The 24,506-nt window shown below is 37.3% G+C and overlaps 2 non-coding genes across 2 annotated transcripts; both read left to right on the forward strand.

The window, feature by feature from the left end:
• Positions 1-10,469: 10,469 nt before the first annotated feature.
• On the forward strand, positions 10,470-10,573 carry LOC112793981 (small nucleolar RNA R71). The gene has a single exon (XR_003198664.1). It is a non-coding gene; the product is annotated as a small nucleolar RNA R71 (small nucleolar RNA).
• A 13,825-nt stretch (positions 10,574-24,398) lies between these two features.
• LOC112793757 (small nucleolar RNA R71) lies at positions 24,399-24,506 on the forward strand. Its single transcript, XR_003198454.1, has one exon. It is a non-coding gene; the product is annotated as a small nucleolar RNA R71 (small nucleolar RNA).

The following is a 24,506-nucleotide window of genomic DNA, read 5'->3' on the forward strand; positions in this document are numbered from 1 at the left end:
TTTTAGCTTTTTTTGAATATAATTTTGTTAGGTAGATAATAGTTTTTGTAAATAATATGAATAAATAGATTTTAAAATTGGCTCAATAAAATAAAAAATATTCTACCCAAAATTAATTCTTAAATCTTTATATTAGAATAATCATCTGCATACCTAGTAAATTAAATATGCCGTTATTATTAATTGTGCATGAGTAATCGAATAAAAAAATAATTATTTAATTAAAAATAATAAATATAATCATCTATATACTTATTGATTAAATATCTTTATATATTTATTATCCACATTATTTAGAATTTTTATTGTTTATTTATATTTTTATTTTTTTGAAAATTGTAGGTGAGGTTATCTCATGCAAAAGTTAGACCAGACGTTTTGACCATGAAGAAGTTAAAAAGGTGAAAAATGCTTAGGCATGGACAGATATTGCAATAAAGAAGTGAAATTTGTAAATCATTTTCTATTTTCAGTTTAAGAGCGTATCATTTGTAATTTATTAGGTTTGAAGTAAAGGTTCTCAAAACTTAATAAATATTTTGTTGAAAGCTCTCAATAAAGAGTGAGCATGATCTTGGTATTAAAAGCTATATAGGTAAAAAATTGTTATACTTCATGGCAGGAAATCATAATTTTTTATTTTAATAAATAAATTAATTATAATCATTACTGAAATAAATAATTTAAAAAATATTTACTAAAATAAATTATTTTTTATTTCGTTTATACTGTAAACGAGATTATTTTTTATGTATCTTGTTTACAGCGTAAATGAGATACGTGTATTTTTTTAATTTTTATATATCTCATTTACAGTGTAAACGAGATATATGTATTTATAAATAATTAAATATAAATTTTAAAAATAATAAAAAATATTAATAATTTAAATTAGACTAAACTATTAAAATAAAATATTTTAAATAATAGAAAAGATGTACAATTTTAAATAATAGGAAAGATAAACAGTTCATTTTAAATAATAGGGATTAACACGTTTACTTGGAAAGCACATAAATGGACTATTAAACTGCCCACTATTAATACGGTTATTTTTTTCTAACTACCCACTATTTAAAAATTTGAAATATAATTTAAATATACGTAATTTATTTGATGATCCAGTTAATGCATATCACTACTTTATTAGTAAACGAGATATATGTATTTATAAATAATTAAATATAAATTTTGAAAATAATAAAAAATATTAATAATTTAAATTAGACCAAACTATTAAAAATGAAATGTTTAAATAATAGGAAAGATGTACAATTTTAAATAATAGGAAAGATAAACAGTTCATTTTAAATAATAGGGATTAACACGTTTACTTGAAAAGCACATAAGTGGACCATTAAACTGCCCACTGTTAATACGGTTATTTTTTTAATTACCTATTATTTAAAAATTTGAAATATAATTTAAATATACATAATTTATTTGATGAGCAGTTAATGCATGTCACTACTTTATTAGCATAGAATATGGAATCTTTTTTACTTAAATTATATTTTAAATTTTTATGTACTCTGTTGCAACAAATAAAATTTTTGTGGAAAAGTATGAGAAGCCAATATATGTATTATACAATGCATACAATGGGGTTAAATTGAAATTAAAATTAAATTATGGGCAATTAATTAATTTTGAATTGTTTCTAATTTAAAATTTGAAACAAATTAGGATTATCGTCAGTTATAGAATCAAAACAACGACCTTCCTCTCTCAATATGGCGTGACCTCCATTCTCTCTATTTCTCCGAGAATCTCGCCGGTGCAGCGCTGCCACGATCATCGCTTGCCGTCCAAGTCTGTTCCGACTGGCCTCGTCGTCTGCACAATCCACCGCCCAGCACGACGTTCCTCTCGTTTGTTCGATCTTCACGGCAACGCAGTAACTCGAACGTCCAGTGAGGACAGTGCGCAGTTGGTGTGTGTCTTCTTCCCGATGTCGACTCGCAAGATTAAGGTGTTTCAAGTGTGCTTCCTCCTTCACGTATATCACCCATCCGAAGTTCTTTAATAGAGCGCGATATGGTTGAACCATTGGGTTGTGTTCCATCTGCCATCGGTAATGAGAATTCATCAAATTCACATGAAAACGTAGCTGACCATTTCGTCGTTGATGGTGAGAAATCAAATAAGGTGAGCAACTTACGTTCAAAACATTGATAATGGATGGTTATTTTTCAACTGATTTAGATTTTAAATCTCAATGCAAATGGCGTGTTTATTTTTATGTTTAATGCTTACCCAGATGTGATGGAGAATTTGTGATTCAACCAAATTTGTGATTGTTTTATATTGAATGGTATGCGTATATGTATGGAGAATTTGCATAAATTAATTAATCATGGCATGCTTATATGATTGTTTTATAATGGTATGGTATGCTTATATGTTTCCTGCATATTATATGGTATACTTATATGCTTATATGTATGCAGAATTTGCATCAATTAATTAATGGTATGCTTATATGATTGTTTTATAATGAATGATATGCTTATATGCTTCCTGCATGTGTATATAAGAATTTATGTATATAATTATACATGATGGTCATTGAATGAATAAAATAAGCAACTCTAGGGTGATGCAGGCACTGAAATTGAGGACTGAATTATGTGTATGGTAATTATATCTACTGCATGTTCAGCTATGTGAGGTATAGTGACCATGGGCTTTAAAACTGAGGAACCCACTAAGTGCATGTTGATTGTGTGTACTGCATGTTAATGTATATGATGTACAATGTCATTATGAAAGAGAATAGTAGTAGATACAAGGGATAAATATAATAGGTAAAATTAAATAAGTAATTCAATTACTATCAGTAGGTGATATTCATGCATTTTCTTCCAATCTAAAATGGGTTGGATGATGTAGTTGATATCTGTTTGTGTCGCATTGTTTGGATTGTTTAGTTAGGGTTTATGTACATGATATTTACTAAGGTTTTATGTAGTTAGTTTTTTTTGTTTGGATTTCTACATTTATTTTGTAGGCCATGCCACTATCGGATGTTACTGAGGCTGGAAGTGAAGAGATGAATTTTGGTCACAAGGTTTCGACTCTAGTTTGATTTTGTATAGTTATGAATCGCATGTTTGATTTGACCATTAATGGCATTGATATTTTTTTATCTGAAACATAGTTATCAGATCACGATTGCCTTCTGAAAGACGAAATATCAAGAGTTGGAATACGATTTGTACGACACCGAATGTTTACTATTGTTGAATACGTGGATGGTTATTTTTGAGGGCTTCAACCTTTGTTCACTATAGCAGGTATTTCAAAAGGAATCATTATATCTTGGGTCAAGAACAGTGACCATGATGGTAACAATTAAGAAATTCAAGACATTTCACCTTGAAAATATGAACGAGATATCCTTGTATTAAGACTTAATATACTGGATGTTCGTTTCAATATGTATCTAGATGGTTACTTTCATATAAAAAATAGATGATCATTTTGACTCACTCGTAGGTTTGTGTCATGCTTGAACAACTGTACACCAATAGATTCTCAAAAGTTCAATAAGTAAAAGGATCCACCACAAATAAGTCCTCCAAGTGTATCATAAACAAAAGCCCAAGTCCACCAACTATATCATAAACAAAATTCTAACACTGTATCATAACTCTAATAAAGTACTTAAACTTAATTATGTTAATTTTTCTTGCCCTTGATCTTTCTCCCTTTTGGTAATCCTTTTGCACGTTGTATCAACATTCTTGTGCTAGGTGCTGTGAATGGTGGTCTCACTTCTTTTCGCTTGTTTCGTGGTTGATTGCGGCTTACAAGTTCAGCTTTATCCATCAATAACGAAAGCACCTGATCAACCAATGCATTATGTGGCCTACAGACAATGTCTAACATCATATCTAACCTGAATGATCTAAGGATATCCTGTATGATTATTTACATGTCGAGTTTGGTGGTGGAACTGTGATAGTGATATGTGTTCTAATTTACACATGATATATGCCTAAAAGTTCATCTAAGTCACCTCGTTCCATTATTCATCAAAAGCACGGCCTTCGGTCCAACTCTTCATGAATTTAATAACATAGATGCCACAATCAGAGCTACAGGTAAATAAAGTATTTGTGCAATCGGGATGACAAGAATGTTAGTTAAGGTATGCCACAAGAGGAAAAAAAAAGCCAAGCGGCATTTTCAACTCACTTGTTCGACTGCTTTGGAACACTTGCGTAAGAACGAGGCGGGCCGTTTCTAGTCCGCACGTATGTGGGAATGGCAACTCTAGCCATGTCCTCAATTAGTCTTCCCTGCAAAACAAACAAATATATAGTCGGATAATGTGTTATTGAATTAAGTATAACAACTCTATAGCGGGAAAAGGTAATATATTGTGTTACCACATATGCATCGAACTTATCCTGTTCATCGTCAGGCAGAACAGAATGCAAACTGTCGATTACCACAAGATGCGTTGCATTCATGTCACACACATACACCCACCAATGGCCCCTCCAACATTTACGAATTAACCACTGCAGCAAACATAAACACTAGATTGAAATATGTCTCGGAAAAAAAAATTAAACTAATTCAACCATGGAAGATTAGAATTTAAAAACGCAACAACATGGCAAACCCAAATAGCAATAAGTGCAGAAAAAACAACCATCCCAAAAGTTAGCAAGATAACCATCCGTTTAAGTAAAAAACAGACATGCATAAAATAGTACCTGTGTCAATTGTGCCATCAAGACAGTAAACTAAAACACGAGTCACTAAGAGGAAAACTAACCATCCGACTCCTTATTTAACTAACTGGTGGACGAAATTGTGATTACTATCTTTTGAGCTTTAGCATATATTTACTCTTATGGCACTGTTTATTTTCACAACTCCGTTCAACTAACCAGCAAGTGTACTGGGTCGTCCAAGTAATAAACCTTACGTGAGTAAGGGTCGAATCCACAGAGATTGTTGGTATGAAGCAAGCTATGGTCACCTTGTAAGTCTCAGTCAGGCAGATTAAATTGGTTTATGATTTTTTGGAATAATTAATAAAAAAGAATAATAAAAGGGATAGAATACTTATGCAGATTCATTGGTGGGAATTTCAGATAAGCGGATGGAGATGCTGTAGAGCCCAAGGACGCCTGCTCTCCTATTGCTTCTACTCAGTCCTTCTTACTCCTTTCCATGGCAAGCTTTGTATAGGGGTTCACCATCAACTGTGGCTACTTTCTTCCTCTCGGAGAAATATCCTGTGCGGCTGTCACTCGCACAGCTAACCAGTCTGGAGGCATCACCCATGGCTGATGGTTACATCCCATCCTCGCAGTGAAAACTAATGCTCACGCACTCTGTCACAGTACGGCTAATCACCGGTTGGTTCCCTCCCCTACTGGAATAGAATCCCTCTTTTGCGTCTGTCACTAACGCCCAGCAGGTTACAGGTTTGAAGCACGTCACAGTCATTCATTACCGGAATCCTACTCGGAATACCACAGACAAGGTGAGACTTTCCGGATTCCCAGGATCCTACTCGGAATACCACAGACAAGGTGAGACTTTCCGGATCCTCATAAATGCCGCCATCTATCTAGCTTATACCACGAAGATTCTGTTGAGGAATCTAAGAGATACGCATTCAAGCTCTGTTGCATGTAGAACGGAAGTGGTTGTCAATCACGTACATTCATAAGTGAGAATGATAATGAGGGTAATCTGACTCATCACATTCATCATGTTCTTGGGTACGAATGAATATCTTGGAATAAGAATAAGAGAGATTTGAATAAAAGAAAATAGAATTTCATTAATACTTGAGGTACAGCAGAGCTCCACACCCTTTATCTATGGTGTGCAGAAACTCCACCGTTGAAAATACATAAGCAAGGAGTTCAGGCATGGCCGAATGGCCAGCCCTCTCTAACGTGATCACAGGATTCAAAATACAATCCAGGATGTCTAATACAATAGATAAATGTCCTATATATACTAGACTAGCTACTAGGGTTTACATGAGTAAGTAATTGATGCATAAATCCACTTCCGGGGCCCACTTGGTGTATGCTTGGGCTGAGCTTGATCAATCCATGAGTAGAGGCATTTCTTGGCGTCAAACTCCAGGTTATGACGTGTTTTGGGCGTTCAACTCCGGATAATGACGTTTTTCTGGCGTTTAACTTCAGACAGCAGCATGTACTTGGTGTTCAACGCCAAGTTACGTCGTCATTCTTCGAATAAAGTATGGACTATTATATATTGCTGGAAAGCCCTGGATGTCTACTTTCCAACGCCGTTGAGAGCGCGCCAATTGGAGTTCTGTAGCTCCAGAAAATCCATTTCGAGTGCAGGGAGGTCAGATTCCAACAGCATCAGCAGTCCTTTTGTCAGCCTTCTTCAGAGTTCTGCTCAAATCCCTCAATTTCAGTCAGAATTTACCTGAAATCACAGAAAAACACACAAACTCATAGTAAAGTCCAGAAATGTGAATTTATCATAAAAACTAATGAAAACATCCCTAAAAGTAGCTTAAACTTACTAAAAACTATATAAAAACAATGCCAAAAAGCGTATAAATTATCCGCTCATCACAACACCAAACTTAAATTGTTGCTTGTCCCCAAGCAACTGAAAATCAATTAGGATAAAAAGAAGAGAATATACTATAAAGTCCAAAATATCAATGAATATTAATTTAATTAGATGAGCGGGACTTGTAGCTTTTTGCTTCTGAACAGTTTTGGCATCTCACTTTTTCCTTTGAAGTTCAGAGTGATTGGTATCTCTAGGAACTTAGAATTTCAGATAGTGTTATTGACTTTCCTAGTTAGGTATGTTGATTCTTGAACACAGCTACTTATGAGTCTTGGCTGTGGCCCTAAGCACTTTGTCTTCCAGTATTACCACCGGATACACAAATGCCACAGACACATAACTGGGTGAACCTTTTCAGATTGTGACTCAGCTTTGCTAAAGTCCCCAGTTAGTGGTGTCCAGAGCTCTTAAGCACACTCTTTTGCTTTGGATCACGACGTTAACCATTCAGTCTCAAGCTTTTCACTTGGACCTTCATGACACAAGCACATGGTTAGGGACAGCTTGATTTAGCCGCTTAGGCCTGGATTTTAATTTCCTTGGGCCCTCCTATCCATTAATGCTCAAAGCCTTGGATCCTTGCTTTAAAATTTTCGCCATTTTTTTTTTGCTTCAAGAATCAATTCATGAATTTTTTCAGATCATCAATAACATTTCTCTTTGTTCATCATTCTTTCAAGAACCAACAATTTTAACACTCATAAACAACAAGATCAAAAATATGCACTGTTCAAGCATTCATTCAGAAAACAAAAAGTATTGCCACCACATCAATATAATTAAATTAAATTCACTAATAATTTCGAAAATTATGCACTTCTTGTTCTTTTGAATTAAAACATTTTTCTTTTAAGAGAGGTGAAGGACTAATGGATTTTATTCATAGCTTTAAGGCATGGTTACACACTAATGATCATGAAGTAGAGACACAAAAACATAGATAAACACAATACTTAAAAACCGAAAACAGAAAGAAAATAAAGAACAAGGAATGAATCCACCTCTAGTGGCGTCTTCTTCTTGAAGGACCAATGATGTTCTTCAACTCTTCTATGTCCCTTCCTTGCCTTTGTTGCTCCTCTCTCATTGCTCTTTGATCTTCTCTTATTTCTTGGAGAATGATGGAGTGCTCATGATGTTCCACCCTTAATTGCTTCCAATATTTGTGTGGAGGACAACTTATCCCCTGAGGTATCTCAGGGATCTCTTGATTTGCAGCCACATGTTCTAACCAACTGAGCTATTCCAGCTTATATATAGGTCTTTCCATCTCCCAAGACTCAGAGGTGGGAGCTTTTGTCTTTCCTTTGAGGTTTCTCTGGCCTTAGGTGCCATTAATGGTAATGGAAAAGCAAAAAGCTATGCTTTTACCACACCAAACTTAAAATTTTGCTCGCCCTCGAGCAAGAAAGAAAAGAAAAGTAGAAGAAGAAGAAGAAGAGAATATGGAAGAGAGGGAGAAGAGGTGGTTTGGCCAATTTGGGTGGGAATGGGTGGGAAAATGAATTTGAATTTTATGGAGGTAGGTGGGGTTTATGGGGAAGAGGGGGATGAGATTTGGATTAAGAGAGTGTGATTAGGATTAAAAGAAAAGGTAGGTGGGGATCCTGTGGGGTCCACAGATCCTGAGGTGGGGATCCTGTGGGGTCCACAGATCCTGAGGTGAAAAGAAATACCATTCCTTCACCATATAGGCGTGTAAATTGCCTTTATGCATCATTCTGGCGTTCAAACGCCCATTGGTGCATGTTCTGGGCGTTAAACGCCCATGTAATGCATGTTTCTGGCGTTGAACGCCAGTTTCATGCTTGTTTCTGGCGTTCAGCGCCAGATTGTCCTCTGTGTGCGCATCCTGGCGTTTTTAACGCCAGGATGTAGCTTGTTTTGGGCGTTCAGCGCCAGAAAGATGCTCTGTTCTGGCGTTGAACGCCAGCCAGATGCATCTTATGGGCGTTGAACGCCAGCCCGTGCGTCCTCCAGGGTGAAAAATTTTTTTCTTCTGTTTTTGACTCTGTTTTTAATTTTTTTGATTTTTTTGTGACTCCTCATGATCATGTACCTAATAAAACACAAAAATAACACAAAAACAAAACAAAATAAAATTAGATAAATAAAATTGGGTTGCCTCCCAACAAGCGCTTCTTTAATGTCAATAGCTTGACAGTGGCTCTCATGGAGCCACAAGATGATCAAGTCAATTTGAGTGTGTTGTCTCCACACCAAACTTAGAGTTTGGACATGGAGTTTGAACACCAAACTTAGAGTTTGGTTGTGGCCTCACAACACCAAACTTAGAGCTTGACTGTGTGGGCTCTTCTTGACCTTGAACTGAGAGAAGCTCTTCATGCTTACTCTCTTTTGTCATAGAGGGATGGCCATGTGCCTGAAACACAAGGTATTCCCCATTCAATTGGAGGACTAACTCTCCTCTATTGACATCTATCACAGCTTCTGCTGTGGCTAGGAAAGGTCTTCCTAGGATGATGCATTCATCATCTTCCTTCCTAGTATCTAGGATTATGAAATCAGCAGGGATGTAAAAGCCTTCAACCTTTACTAGTATGTCCTCTACCATTCCATAAGCTTGTCTCATTGACTTGTCTGCCAATTGTAATGAGAACAAGGCAGGTTGTACCTCAATGATCCCCAGCTTCTCCATTACAGAGAGTGGCATAAGGTTTATTCCTGACCCAAGATCACATAGAGCTTTTTCAAAGCTCATGGTGCCAATGGTGCAAGGTATTAAGAACTTGCCAGGATCTTGTTTCTTTTGAGGTAGAGTTTCCTGAATCCAAGTATCTAAGTCACTAATGAGCAAGGGAGGTTCACTGTCCCAAGTCTCATTACCAAACAGCTTGGCATTCAGCTTCATGATAGCTCCTAAATATCGAGCAACTTGCTCTCCAGTCACATCTTCATCCTCTTCAGAGGAAGAATAGTCTTCAGAGCTCATGAATGGCAGAAGGAGATTTAATGGAATCTCTATGGTCTCTAGATGAGCCTCAGATTCCTCAGGGTCCTTAATAGGAAACTCCTTCTTGTTTGAGGAACGTCCCAGGAGGTCTTCCTCACTAGGATTTTTGTCCTCCTCCTCCTTTGTGCATTCGGCCACTTTGATTAAATCAATGGCTTTGCACTCTCCTTTTGGATTCTCTTCTGTATTACTTGGGAGAATACTGGGAGGAGTTTCAATAACTTTCTTACTCAGCTGGCCTACTTGTGCCTCCAAATTTCTAATGGAGGATCTTGTTTCATTCATGAAACTGAAAGTGGCTTTTGACAGATCAGAGACTATATTAGCTAAATTGGAGTTGTTTTGTTCAGAGTTCTCTGTCTGTTGCTGAGAAGATGATGGATATGGCTTACTATTGTTCAGCCTATTGCGTCCACCATTGTTAAAGCCTTGTTGAGGCTTTTGTTGATCCTTCCAGGAGAAATTTGGGTGATTTCTCCATGATGGGTTATATGTGTTTCCATATGGTTCACCCATGTAATTAACCTCTGCCATGGCAGGGTTCTCAGGATCATAAGCTTCTTCAGAAGCTGCCTCTCTAGTACCGTTGGATGCATGTTGCAATCCATTCAGATTTTGAGAGATTATGTTGACCTGTTGGGTCAACATTTTGTTCTGAGCCAATATGGCATTCAGAGCATCAATTTCAAGAACTCCTTTCTTCTGAGGGACCCCATTATTCACGGAATTCCTCTCAGAGGTATACATGAACTGGTTGTTTGCAACCATGTCAATGAGTTCTTGAGCCTCTTCAGGCGTTTTCTTCAGGTGAATAGATCCACCTGCAGAATGGTCCAGTGACATTTTCGAAAATTCAGAGAGACCATAATAGAATATATCTAACATGGTCCATTCTGAAAACATGTCAGATGGACATCTTTTGGTCAATTGCTTGTATCTTTCCCAAGCTTCATAGAGGGATTCACCATCTTTTTGTTTGAAGGTTTGAACATCCACTCTCAGCTTGCTCAGCTTTTGAGGAGGAAAGAATTTATCCAAGAAGGCAGTGACCAGCTTATCCCAGGAGTCCAGGCTATCCTTAGGTTGTGAATCCAACCATATTCTAACTCTGTCTCTTACTGCAAAGGGAAAAGCATGAGTCTGTAGACTTCAGGATCAACTCCATTCGTCTTTACAGTCTCACAGATCTGCAAGAATTCAGTTAAAAACTGATAAGGATCTTCAGATGGAAGTCCATAAAACTTGCAGTTTTGTTGCATTAAAGCAACTAGTTGAGGCTTAAGCTCAAAGTTATTGGCTCCAATGGCAGGAATGGAGATGCTTCTTCCATCAAACTTGGATGTTGGCTTTGTGAAGTCACCAAGCATTCTCCTTGCATTATTATTATTATTTTCAGCTGCCATGTCCTTCTCTTGTTCGAAAATTTCTGAAAGGTTGTTTCTGGATTGTTGTAATTTAGCTTCTCTTAATTTTCTCTTCAGAGTCCTTTCAGGTTCTGGATCAATTTCAACAAGAGTGCCTTTTTCCCTGTTCCTGCTCATATGAAAGAGAAGAAAACAAGAAAAGAAAGAGGAATCCCCTATGTCACAGTATAGAGATTCCTTTATGTTAGTAGAAGAAGATAGGGGTATAAGGAAGAAGAGGGAAGGATTCGGATTTTTGGATGAAGAAAGGTGAAGAGAAGTGTTAGTAATTAATTAATTAAATAGAAGAAGAGAAGAGAAGAGAAATTTTCGAAAATAATTTTTGAAAAAGGAGTTAGTAATTTTCGAAAATCTAAGACAAAATATAATTAAAATTAAAATTGAAAACAAAAAGAATTTTTGAAAAAGAGAGGGAGAATTTTCGAAAATTAGAGAGGGAAAAGTAGTTAGGTGGTTTTGAAAAAGATAAGAAACAAACAAAAAGTTAGTTAGTTGATTGAAAAAGATTTGAAATCAAATTTTGAAAAAGATAAGAAGATAAGAGGTTAGATAAGATATTTTGAAATAAAATTTTGAAAAAGATAAAATTTTTGAAAAAGATAAGATAAAAGATAAAAAGATATATTTGAAAAAGATATTTTGAAAAAGATTTAATTTTTAAAATTACTTAACTAACAAGAAACTACAAGATAGGATTCTAGAATTTAAAGATTGAACCTTTCTTAACAAGAAAGTAACAAACTTCAAATTTTTGAACCAATCACATTAATTGTTAGCTTAATTTTTGAAAATATGATATAAAAGATAAGAAAAAGATTTTTGAAAATTAATTTTTAAAATTTTCGAAAATAATAAAAAAATGAAAAAGATATGATTTTTAAAATTGAAATTTTGACTTGACTTGTAAGAAACAACTAATTTTAAAAATTTTTGACCAAGTCAACCCAAAATTTCGAAAATTTGGAGGAAAATAAGGAAAAGATATTTTTGATTTTTTTTTAAATTTTTAATTATGAAAGAGAAAAACAACAAAAATATTTAATGCATGAAATTTTTAGATCAAAACAATGAATGCATGCAAGAATGCTATGAATGTCAAGATGAACACCAAGAACACTATGAAGATCATGATGAACATCAAGAACATATTTTTGAAAAATTTTTGATGCAAAGAAAACATGCAAGACACCAAACTTAGAAATCTTTAATGCATGAAAAATATGAATGCAAAAATGCACATGAAAAACAACAAACAACACAAAATAAGAAATCATCAAGATCAAACAAGAAGTCTTGTCAAGAACATCTTGAAGATCATGAAGAACACTATGAATGCATGAGATTTTCGAAAAATGTGCAAGAAAAATTTTAAAAGCATGCAATTGACACCAAACTTAAAAATTAACACAAGACTCAAACAAGAAACACAAAATATTTTTGATTTTTATGATTTTCTAATTTTTTTGTATTTTTATTAAATTTTTTTCGAAATTATATTTTGGAAAAACGAAAAAGAAAAGAAAAATTTTTGAAAAAGTTTTTGAAAAGAAAATTACCTAATCTGAGCAACAAGATGAACCGTCAGTTGTCCATACTCGAACAATCCCCGGCAACGGCGCCAAAAACTTGGTGGACGAAATTGTGATTACTATCTTTTGAGCTTTAGCATATATTTACTCTTATGGCACTGTTTATTTTCACAACTCCGTTCAACTAACCAGCAAGTGTACTGGGTCGTCCAAGTAATAAACCTTACGTGAGTAAGGGTCGAATCCACAGAGATTGTTGGTATGAAGCAAGCTATGGTCACTTTGTAAGTCTCAGTCTGGCAGATTAAATTGGTTTATGATTTTTTGGAATAATTAATAAAAAGGAATAATAAAAGGGATAGAATACTTATGCAGATTCATTGGTGGGAATTTCAGATAAGCGGATGGAGATGCTGTAGAGCCCAAGGACGCCTGCTCTCCTATTGCTTCTACTCAGTCCTTCTTACTCCTTTCCATGGCAAGCTTTGTATAGGGGTTCACCATCAACTGTGGCTACTTTCTTCCTCTCGGGGAAATATCCTGTGCGGCTGTCACTCGCACAGCTAACCAGTCTGGAGGCATCACCCATGGCTGATGGTTACATCCCATCCTCGCAGTGAAAACTAATGCTCACGCACTCTGTCACAGTACGGCTAATCACCGGTTGGTTCCCTCCCCTACTGGAATAGAATCCCTCTTTTGCGTCTGTCACTAACGCCCAACAGGTTACAGGTTTGAAGCACGTCACAGTCATTTATTACCGGAATCCTACTCGGAATACCACAGACAAGGTGAGACTTTCCGGATTCCCAGGATCCTACTCGGAATACCACAGACAAGGTGAGACTTTCCGGATCCTCATAAATGCCGCCATCTATCTAGCTTATACCACGAAGATTCTGTTGAGGAATCTAAGAGATACGCATTCAAGCTCTGTTGCATGTAGAACGGAAGTGGTTGTCAATCACGTACATTCATAAGTGAGAATGATAATGAGGGTAATCTGACTCATCACATTCATCATGTTCTTGGGTACGAATGAATATCTTGGAATAAGAATAAGAGAGATTTGAATAAAAGAAAATAGAATTTCATTAATACTTGAGGTACAGCAGAGCTCCACACCCTTTATCTATGGTGTGCAGAAACTCCACCGTTGAAAATACATAAGCAAGGAGTTCAGGCATGGCCGAATGGCCAGCCCTCTCTAACGTGATCACAGGATTCAAAATACAATCCAGGATGTCTAATACAATAGATAAGTGTCCTATATATACTAGACTAGCTACTAGGGTTTACATGAGTAAGTAATTGATGCATAAATCCACTTCCGGGGCCCACTTGGTGTATGCTTGGGCTGAGCTTGATCAATCCACGAGTAGAGGCATTTCTTGGCATCAAACTCCAGGTTATGACGTGTTTTGGGCGTTCAACTCCGGATAATGACGTTTTTCTGGCGTTTAACTTCAGACAGCAGCATGTACTTGGCGTTCAACGCCAAGTTACGTCGTCATTCTTCGAATAAAGTCTATTATATATTGCTGGAAAGCCCTGGATGTCTACTTTCCAACGCCGTTGAGAGCGCGCCAATTGGAGTTCTGTAGCTCCAGAAAATCCATTTCGAGTGCAGGGAGGTCAGATTCCAACAGCATCAGCAGTCCTTTTGTCAGCCTTCTTCAGAGTTCTGCTCAAATCCCTCAATTTCAGTCAGATTTTAGCTGAAATCACAGAAAAACACACAAACTCATAGTAAAGTCCAGAAATGTGAATTTATCATAAAAACTAATGAAAACATCCCTAAAAGTAGCTTAAACTTTCTAAAAACTATATAAAAACAATGCCAAAAAGCGTATAAATTATCCGCTCATCACTAACCATCCATATAAAAGTAACCATCCAATCACATGAAAAAATAACCATCCATTACATTTCATGCAAGACTGAATATTTGAGTCTGAAGCCCGCTTTGGGCACCATATACACATATGCCTGAGTAAGAAAAGGACATGCATAAAACAACACCTGTGTCAAACATGCCACCAATATAGTAAAATGCAACCGGAGTCACTAAGTGTAAAACTAACCATTCGGATCCGCATTAAAGTAACCATCCATATTAAAGTAACCATGCAATCATAGAGAAAAATAACCATCTGTTTCACGTCAACTCATCGGTGGCTCCTCCAACAGTTAAGAAAACTAACCATTTGAATCCATATTAAATTAAACATCCAATTTGAAAAGAATCTACACATGTTTAGAATGAATACAAGAATAAAGAGCGGTGCTATTTCTTGATTCCAGATTATCTGCTTGTGTGACTGATTCCTAGAAAGCCGAAAGCAATTAGAATCCTAACACATTATGAAATCAAAATGGCAATCACCATCAGAAAAATTAACCATCCAAGTGTCCCTTAGAGTAACCATCTTTACTATGACTTATACATTGAGCATAGTTGCTTAAGAGAAAAAAAATAAAAAAAACTCCGTCCAAAGAAAAGAAAACACTTTAGTGAAGACTTGGTCTACATGTTGTGGCGGGGTGGTGCACGAAATTGCAATCACACCTTTGCAATTCGCACAACTAACCAGCAAGTGCACTGGGTCGTCCAAGTAATACCTTACGTGAGTAAGGGTCGATCCCACAGAGATTGTTGGTATGAAGCAAGCTATGGTTATCTTATTAATCTTAGTCAGGATGCCAATAAGGTTCTTTGAATTTAATTGTAAAAAGTGAAAGTGTTTGGAATAAGTAATTGTTACTCAATAATGGAGAATATGTTGGAGTTTTGGAGATGCTTTGTCCTCTGAATTTTAGCTTTTCTCTTGTCCTCCTCTTCACACATGCAAGGCTCCTTCCATGGCAAGCTGTATGTAGGGCGTCACCGTTGTCAATGGCTACTTCCCATCCTCTCAGTGAAAATGGTCCAAATGCTCTGTCACAGCATGGCTAATCATATGTTGGTTCTCAATCATGTCAGAATAGGATCCATTGATCCTTTTGCGTTTGTCACTACGCCCAAAAATCGCGAGTTTGAAGCTCGTCACAGCCATTCAATCATTGAATCCTACTCGAAATACCACAGACAAGGTTTAGACTTTCCGGATTCTCATAAATGCCGCCATAAATTCTAGCTTATACCACGAAGATTCTGATTAAGAAATCTAAGAGATACTCATTCAATCTGATGTAGAACGGAGGTGGTTGTCAGGCACACGTTCATGGATTGAGGAAGGTGATGAGTGTCATGAATCATCACCTTCTTCATAGTGAAGCGCGAATGAACATCTTAGATAGGAACAAGCATGTTTGAATGGAAAACAGAAATAATTGCATTAATTCATCGAGACACTACAGAGCTCCTCACCCCCAACAATGGAGTTTAGAGACTCATGTTGTCAAAGATTATAAAAATTCAGATCTAAAAATGTCATGAGATACAAAATAAATCTCTAAAAGTTGTTTAAATACTAAACTAGTAACCTAGGTTTACAGAAAATGAGTAAACTAGGATGGATAGTGCAGATATCCACTTCTGGGGCCCACTTGGTGTGTGCTGGGGCTGAGACTTAAGCTTCTCACGTGCCTAGGCTGTTTCTGGAGTTGAACGCTAGGTTGTAACCTGTTTCTGGCATTGAACTCCAACTTGCAACCTGTTTCTGGCGCTGAACGCCAAACTGCAACATGGAACTGGCGTTGAACGCCAGTTTACGTCGTCTATCTTCATGCAAGGTATAAACTATTGTATATTTCTGCAAAGCCCTGGATTTCTACTTTCCAACCCAATTAAGAGTGCGCCAATTGGACTCCTGTAGCTCCAAAAAATCCATTCTGAGTGCAGGGAGGTCAGAATCCAACAACATCAGCAGTCCTTTTTCAGCCTAAATCAGATTTTTGCCCAGCTCCCTCAATTTCAACCAGAAAATATCTGAAATTACAGAAAAATACACAAACTCATAGTAAAGTCCAGAAATATGAATTTCGCCTAAAAACTAATAAAATTATACTAAAAACTAACTAAAACATACTAAAATCTACATGAAATTACCCCCAAAAAGCGTATAAAATATCTGCTCATCACAACACCAAACTTATACTGTTGCTTGTCCCCAAGCAACTAGATAAATAAAATAGGATAAAAAGAAATTAAGAAGCAATAATATCTCAGAGTTTCAAGTGAAGATCAGATTCTAATTAGATGAGCGAGACTAGTAGCTTTTTTGCTTCTGAATAGTTTCGGCATCTCACTTTATCCTTTGAAATCCAGAATGATTGGCATCCATAGGAACTTAGAATTCAGATAGTATTATTGATTCTCCTAGTTTAGTATGTTGATTCTTGAACACAGTTACTTGATGAGTCTTGGTCGTGGCCCTAAGCACTTTATTTTCCAGTATTACCACCGGATACATAAATGCCACAGACACATAACTGGGTGAACCTTTTCAGATTATGACTTAGCTTTGCTAAAGTCCCCAATTAGAAGTATCCAGAGTTCTTAAGCACACTCTTTTGCTTTGGATCACGACTTTAACCACTCAGTCTCAAGCTTTTCACTTGAACCTGCATGCCACAAGCACATGGTTAGGGACAGCTTGATTTAGCCGCTTAGGCCTGGATTTATTTCCTTGGGCCCTCCTGTCAATTGATGCTCAAAGCCTTGGATCCTTTTCACCCTTGCCTTTTTAAGGGGTATTGGCTTTTTCTTTTTCTTTATCCAATGATTCCCTTTTTTTTTCATTGCTTTTTCTTGCTTCAAGAATCAAATTCATGATTTTTCAGATCATCAATAATATTTCTCTTGTTCATCATTCTTTCAAGAGCCAACAATTTTAACATTCATGAAATTCAATATAAAAAATATGCACTATTCAAGCATTCATTCAGAAGATAAAAAGTATTGCCACCACATCTAAATAATTAGAATTTTCCTTATTAAAAACTCAAAAAATATAAATTACCTCTTTATTCTAAAAATCTACTATTTTATTCATGTTTGATGATGATGAGAAAAATAAATTATAACTTAATTGAAAATAACATCAAAATAGATATACTAATTACTACTACTCCTATATAACTTCTAAGGTAAATTCCTATAATAACAACTATCACAGAATTAAAGCTAAGATTAGGACTCAACAACCTTTATTTTGAGAACTGGATATTCCTCTAGTCTGTGGAGTGCTTGGTCCTTCAAGAGATAGTTTTTGATGCTTCAGTTCCTTTAAGTCACGCCTTTTCTCTTCTTGTTCCCCAAGCAATTTGCAAAGCATGCTATTTTGATTATTCTGTTCTTCCTTTATTTGGTCCATAGCTTCTTGCAACTTGGTAACATATGCTTCAAGATGCTCCCAGTATTCAAATTGAGAAAATTCCAGGAGGAATTCCTGTGCTATCCTCTTGATGGGTTTGTCCTGCCCTTGTTGTTTTTCCATTGATGTTTTGGTGATTGGTCGCTCAACTGAGATATACTCAGTTATTCCCATCTTCACTCCAGCATCTTTACATAGCATAGATATTAAGCTAGGATAAGCCAATTTGGCATCTTTGGAGTTCTTGTTTGCAATTATGTAAAGTTCACATGAAATCAACTGATGAACTTCCACTTCTCTTCCTAAAATAATGCAGTGGATCATCACTGCTCTTTTAACAATGACCTCAGAGCGGTTACTAGTGGGCAGTATAGAACGCCCAATGAAGTCCAGCCAGCCTCTGGCGACTGGTTTGAGATCTTCTCTTTTGAGTTGATTTGGGACGCCCTTGGTGCTGGTGGTCCACCTGGCTCCAGGGAGGCATATGTCTTCTAGAATCTTGTCCAAGCCTTTATTTGTTCTCATCATTCTCCTATTAAAGGAGTCTGGGTCATCTTTCAGCTGGGGTAGCTTAAAGATCTCCTTGATTTTATCAGGTGGATGTGAATAATCTTTCCTCTAACCAAGGTCCGATAGACATAGAAAGCAGTTCCAGATATTCTCTGCCTGTCTGTTTGCCACAGATTAGCGTAGAATTCCTGAACCATATTTCTTCCCACCTTTGTCTCAGGATTAGCTAGGATTTCCCAGCTCCTGTTTTGAATTTGCTCTTGGATCTCCGGATATTCATCTTCTTTCAGATCGAATTTGACTTCCGGGATCACTGACCTTAGACCCATTATTTTGTAGTAATGGTCTGAATGTTCTTTGGTTAAGAACTTCCCTTAATTCTAAAGTGGTTTTGGAATACTCTCTTTCTTGCCTTTTGGAGGGGGTTGTTTTCCTTTAGGAGCCATGATCTTAGTGGGTATGGTTTAGTGATCACGGATAAACACACCAAACTTAGAGGTTTGCTTGTCCTCAAGCAAAAGAAAAGAAAGGAGAGGGATAGAAGGAGAGCTTGTGTGGAATGGTGGATGAGAGGAGGGAGGCCAAATGTGGAATTAAAGGGAGGGGGTGGGTTTTCGAAAATTTTGAAGAGAGATAAGATAGAAGATATGATTTGTAAAAGATAAATATGATAGGAAAAAGATATAATCTAAATTTAAAAGTTGTGAAAGATATTTGAAAAAGATAAATCTGAATTTTTATTTTAAAAAAAAGATTTGAAAAGATAATTGAGTTTTAAAAAAAAAATTTGAAAAGAAGTTGGATGGGATTTGAAAAGGATTTGTGTTTATGAATTAAGATACATTTGATATTTTTGAAAAAGGGATTTTAGAAATTAGGATTAAAATTTTTTTGAATTGAATGATGATAGTTTGGAACATGTTTATGCAAGAAATCATGAATTGAAATATGGAAATTGGAAAAGAATGTGAAGTAAAAACAAATTTACCTCCTCCCCACAGTCTTGGCGTTAAACGCCCAAACACTGCATGTTCTGGGCGTTTAACGCCCTGTGTAGCTTCTCCTGGGCGTTCAAAGCCCAGCTGTTGATTCTAGCTGGCGTTAAACGCTAGGAACTCCCTTGTTGGAAAGCCCAGGATGTCTATTTTCCAAATTCGTTGAGAGCGCGCCAATTGGGCTTCTGTAGCTCCAGAAAATCCACTTCGAGTGCAGGGAGGTCAGAATCCAACAGCATCTACAGTCCTTTTCAGTCTCTGAATCAGATTTTTGCTCAGGTCCCTCAATTTCAGCCAGAAAATACTTGAAATCACAGAAAAACATACAAACTCATAGTAAAGTCCAGAAAAGTGAATTTTAACTAAAAACTAATAAAAATATATTAAAAACTAACTAAATCCTACTAGAAACATACTAAAAACAATGCCAAAAAGCGTACAAATTATCCGCTCATCACAACACCAAACTTAAATTGTTGCTTGTCCCCAAGCAACTGAAAATCAAATAAGATAAAAAGAAGAGAATATACAATGAACTCCAAAAACATCTATGAAGATCAGTATTAATTAGATGAGCGGGGCTTTTAGCTTTTTGCCTCTGAACAGTTTTGGCATCTCACTTTATCCTTTGAAATTCAGAATGATTGGCTTCTCTAGGAACTCAGAATCCAGATAGTGTTATTGATTCTCCTAGTTAAGTATGATGATTCTTGAACACAGCTACTTATTGAGTCTTGGCCGTGGCCCAAAGCACTCTGTCTTCCAGTATTACCACCGGATACATACATGCCACAGACACATAATTGGGTGAACCTTTTCAGATTGTGACTCAGCTTTGCTAGAGTCCCCAATTAGAGGTGTCCAGGGTTCTTAAGCACACTCTTTTTGCCTTGGATCACAACTTTATTTCTTTCTTTTTCTTTCTTTTTCTTTTTCTCCCTTTTTTTCGTTTTTTTTGTATTCACTGCTTTTTCTTGCTTCAAGAATCATTTTTATGATTTTTCAGATCCTCAGTAACATGTCTCCTTTTTCATCATTCTTTCAAGAGCCAACAACTTTAACATTCATGAACCACAAATTCAAAAGACATATGCACTGTTTAAGCATACATTCAGAGAACAAAAGTGTTGCCACCACATCAAAATAATTAATCTGTTATAAAATCTGAAATTCATGCAATTCTTCTCTTTTTCAATTAAGAACATTTTTCTTAAGAAAGGTGATGGATTCATAGGACATTCATAACTTTAAGGCATAGACACTAAGACACTAATGATCATGGAATAAGACACAAACATGGATAAACACAAGCATAATTTTCGAAAAACATGAAAATAAGGAACAAGGAGATTAAAGAACGGGTCCACCTTAGTGATGGAGGCTTGTTCTTCCTCTTGAAGGTTTTTTGGAGTGCTTGAGCTCCTCAATGTCTCTTCCTTGCCTTTGTTGCTCCTCTCTCATGATTCTTTGATCTTCTCTAATTTCATGGAGGAGGATGGAATGTTCTTGGTGCTCCACCCTTAGTTGTCCCATGTTGGAACTCAATTCTCCTAGGGAGGTGTTCAGTTGCTCCCAATAGTTTTGTGGAGGAAAGTGCATCCCTTGAGGTATCTCAGGGATTTCATGATGAGAGGGGTCTCTTGTTTTCTCCATCCTTTTCTTAGTGATGGGCTTGTCCTCATCAATGAGGATGTCTCCTTCTATGTCAACTCCTACTGAATAACAGAGATGACAAATGAGATGAGGAAAGGCTAACCTTGCCAAGGTAGAGGACTTGTCCGCCACCTTATAGAGTTCTTGGGCTATAACCTCATGAACTTCTACTTCTTCTCCAATCATGATGGCCCGGTCTAGAGTAACTTCAGACCGGTTACTAGTGGGAATGATTGAGCGTTGGATAAACTCCAACCATCCCCTAGCCATGGGCTTGAGGTCATGCCTTCTCAATTGAACCGGCTTCCCTCTTGAATCTCTCTTCCATTGGGCGCCCTCTTCACAAATGTCTGTGAGGACTTGGTCCAACCTTTGATCAAAGTTGAACCTTCTAGTGTAAGGGTGTTCATCTCCTTGCATCATGGGCAAGTTGAATGCCAACCTTACATTTTCCGGACTAAAATCTAAGTATTTCCCCCGAACCATTGTAAGCCAATTCTTTGGGTCCGGGTTCACACTTTGATCATGGTTCTTGGTGATCCATGCATTGGCATAGAACTCTTGAACCATCAAGATTCTGACTTGTTGAATGGGGTTGGTAAGAACTTTCCAACCTCTTCTTCGAATCTCATGTCGGATCTCTGGATATTCACTCTTTTTGAGTTTGAAAGGGACCTCGGGGATCACCTTCTTCAAGGCCACAACTTCATAGAAGTGGTCTTGATGCACCCTTGAGATGAATCTCTCCATCTCCCATGACTCGGAGGTGGAAGCTTTTGCCTTCCCCTTCCTCTTTCTAGAGGTTTCTCCGGCCTTGGATGCCATAAATGGTTATGGAAAAACAAAAAGAAATGCTTTTACCACACCAAACTTAAAAGGTTTGCTCGTCCTGGAGCAAAAGTAGAAAGAAGAGAGTAGAAGAAGAAGAAATAGAGGAGATGGAGATGGCTTTGTGGTTCGGCCAAAGGGGAGAAGTAGTGTTTAGGTTGTGTGAAAATGAAGGAGTGAAGAGGGGTTTATATAGGGGTGGAGAGAGGGGTAGGGTTCGGTCATGTAAGGGTGGGTTTGGGAGGGAAAGTGGTTTGAATTTGAATGGTAAGGTAGGTGGGGTTTTATGAAGGATGGATGTGAGTGGTGAAGAGAATAGTGGGATTTGATAGGTGAGGGGTTTTTGGGGAAGATGTATTGAGGTGATTGGTGAATGGGTGAAGAAGAAAGAGGGTGGTGGGGTAGGTGGGGATCCTGTGGGGTCTACAGATCTTGAGGTGTCAAGGAAAAGTCATCCCTGCACCAAATGGCATGCAAAAATGCATTCTGAGCCAATTCTGGCATTAAACGCCAGGCTGGTGCCAATTTCTGGCGTTTAACGCCAAGTGCTTGCCCTTTTCTGGCGTTTAACGCCAGTCTGGTGCCCCTTTCTGGCGTTAAACGCCCAGAATGGTGCCAGACTAGGCGTTAAACGCCCATCTGCTAGCCTTACTGGCGTTTAAACGCCAGTAGGTTCTTCCTCCAGGGTGTGCTGTTTTTCTTCCTGTTTTTCATTCTGTTTTTGCTTTTTCAATTGATTTTTTGACTTCTCATGATCATCAACCTACAGAAAACATAAAATAGCAAAAGAAAATAGATAAAATATAACATTGGGTTGCCTCCCAACAAGCGCTTCTTTAATGTCAGTAGCTTGACAGTGGGCTCTCATGGAGCCTCACAGATACTCAGAGCAATGTTGGAACCTCCCAACACCAAACTTAGAGTTTGAATGTGGGGGTTCAACACCAAACTTAGAAGTTGGTTGTGACCTCCCAACACCAAACTTAGAGTTTGACTGTGGGGGCTCTGTTTGACTCTGTTTTGAGAGAAGCTCTTCATGCTTCCTCTCCATGGTGACAGAGGGATATCATTGAGCCTTAAACACAAAGGATTCTTCATTCACTTGAATGATCAATTCACCTCTGTCCACATCAATCACAGCCTTTGCTGTGGCTAGGAAGGGTCTGCCAAGGATGATAGATTCATCCATGCTCCTCCCAGTCTCTAGGACTATGAAATCAGCAGGGATGTAATGGTCTTCAACCTTTACCAGAACATCCTCTACAAGTCCATAAGCTTGTTTTTTTGAATTGTCTGCCATCTCTAGTGAGATTCTTGCAGCTTGTACCTCAAAGATCCCTAGCTTCTCCATCACAGAGAGAGGCATGAGGTTTACACTTGACCCTAAGTTAGACAGGGCCTTCTTAAAGGTCATGGTGCCTATGGTACAAGGTATTGAAAACTTCCCAGGATCTTGTCTCTTTTGAGGTAATTTCTGCCTAGACAAGTCATCCAGTTCTTTGGTGAGCAAAGGAGGTTCATTCTCCCAAGTCTCATTACCAAATAACCTGTCATTTAGCTTCATGATTGCTCCAAGGTATTTAGAAACTTGCTCTTCAGTGACATACTCATCCTCTTCAGAGGAAGAATACTCATCAGAGCTCATGAATGGCAGAAGTAAGTCCAATGGAATCTCTATGGTCTCATTTTGAGCCTCAGATTCCCATGATTCCTCATTAGGGAACTCATTGGAGGCCAGTGGACGTCCATTAAGGTCTTCCTCAGTGGCGTTTGCTGCCTCTTCATCCTCTCCAAGTTCCGGCCATGTAGGTCATGTTGATGGCCTTGCACTCTCCTTTTGGATTCTCTTCTGTATTGCTTGGAAGAGTACTAGGAGGGAGTTCAGTAATTTTCTTGCTCAGCTGTCCCACTTGTGCCTCCAAATTTCTAATGGAAGACCTTGTTTCAGTCATGAAACTTTGAGTGGTTTTGATCAGATCAGAGACCATGGTTGCTAAGTCAGAGTGGCTCTGCTTAGAACTCTCTGTCTGTTGCTGAGAAGATGATGGAAAAGGCTTGCCATTGCTAAACCTGTTTCTTCCACCATTGTTATTATTGAAACCTTGTTGAGGTCTCTGTTGATCCTTCCATGAGAAATTTGGATGATTTCTCCATGAAGAATTATAGGTGTTTCCATAGGGTTCTCCCAGGTAATTCACCTCTTCCATTGAAGGGTTCTCAGGATCATAAGCTTCTTCTTCAGATGAAGCATCCTTAGTACTGCTTGGTGCATTTTGTATTCCAGACAGACTTTGAGAAATCAAATTGACTTGTTGAGTCAATATCTTGTTCTGAGCCAATATGGCATTCAGAGTATCAATCTCAAGAACTCCTTTCTTCTGATTTGTCCCATTGTTCACAGGATTCCTTTCAGAAGTGTACATGAATTGGTTATTTGCAACTATTTCAATTAGTTCTTGAGCTTCTGTAGGCGTCTTCTTCAGATGAAGAGATCCTCCAACAGAGCTATCCAAAGACATCTTGGACAGTTCAGATAGACCGTCATAGAAAATACCTATGATGCTCCATTTAGAAAGCATGTCAGAAGGACATTTTCTGATTAATTGTTTGTATCTTTCCCAAGCTTCATAGAGGGATTCACCTTCCTTCTGTCTGAAGGTTTGGACTTCCACTCTAAGCTT

This window comes from Arachis hypogaea, chromosome 3, assembly GCF_003086295.3.
Source record: "Arachis hypogaea cultivar Tifrunner chromosome 3, arahy.Tifrunner.gnm2.J5K5, whole genome shotgun sequence".
In the NCBI taxonomy this organism is placed as follows: domain Eukaryota; kingdom Viridiplantae; phylum Streptophyta; class Magnoliopsida; order Fabales; family Fabaceae; genus Arachis; species Arachis hypogaea.